Below are 841 nucleotides of genomic sequence, written 5' to 3'. Positions count from 1 at the left end.
CCAGCAGCACCAGCCTCAGCATCAGCTCTTATTTAGCACAGTGAGAGCAGCTCTGCTTAGCAACCACAGCCTCCAATCACAGACATAAGGAACAGACTCTGGTGGATCGGCCTCCAACGCTGAGACACACACCTGCCCACACACACACACACACACCCACGTGTACAGAACAGGTCGGTGAAGCCACCTGTCTCAGCAGGACAGAGTCTGAGGTTTGATTCCTCCTCCTGAAGCAGAGCCAAACACTCCTAATCCTAAAATAAAACCTGCATCTCCCCGGCAGGTAGGGGGCGTGCCTGAGCTCTGACACCACAGCAGTGGACTGACAGCTGCTCTGCTCTCTGTCCAAACAAACAGGGTTTGGACCCAACAGCCGTCTGAACACCCAGCAGGCTGTTGGGTTAGCCGCGTGAGCTAATCCTCCTGGGGGGGCGGAGCGTGGGCGGAGCGTGGGCGAGAGCAGCACGTCGATCTGTCATATGGCACCAGCAGGGCTGCATGTCCTCTGTGGTCCAACACAGCAGAGAGCTGCAGGGCGTTAAGAAGACACGGGGACCACGTTTACGTCTGTGTGTGTGTGTGTGTGTGTCTCTGTGTGTGTGTGTGTGTGTGTGTGTCTCTGTTGTCTCGTGCTGTGTCTCTGTGTGTGTGTGTGTGTGTGTGTGTCTCTGTTGTCTCGTGCTGTTGCTCTGTTGTAACTGCTCTCTGCAGTGGATCTCATTTAGAACGTCTAATTCATGCTCTAATTACTGAAGTCCACGGAGACGTGGTCATAAATGGGTCAGAGACGGAGGACAGCGTCCACGGAGACGTGGTCATAAATGGGTCAGAGACGGGGGAC

This window comes from Cynoglossus semilaevis, chromosome 11, assembly GCF_000523025.1.
Source record: "Cynoglossus semilaevis isolate Cse_v1.0 chromosome 11, Cse_v1.0, whole genome shotgun sequence".
In the NCBI taxonomy this organism is placed as follows: Eukaryota; Metazoa; Chordata; class Actinopteri; order Pleuronectiformes; family Cynoglossidae; genus Cynoglossus; species Cynoglossus semilaevis.
Note: the sequence above shows the minus strand (reverse complement) of the source record.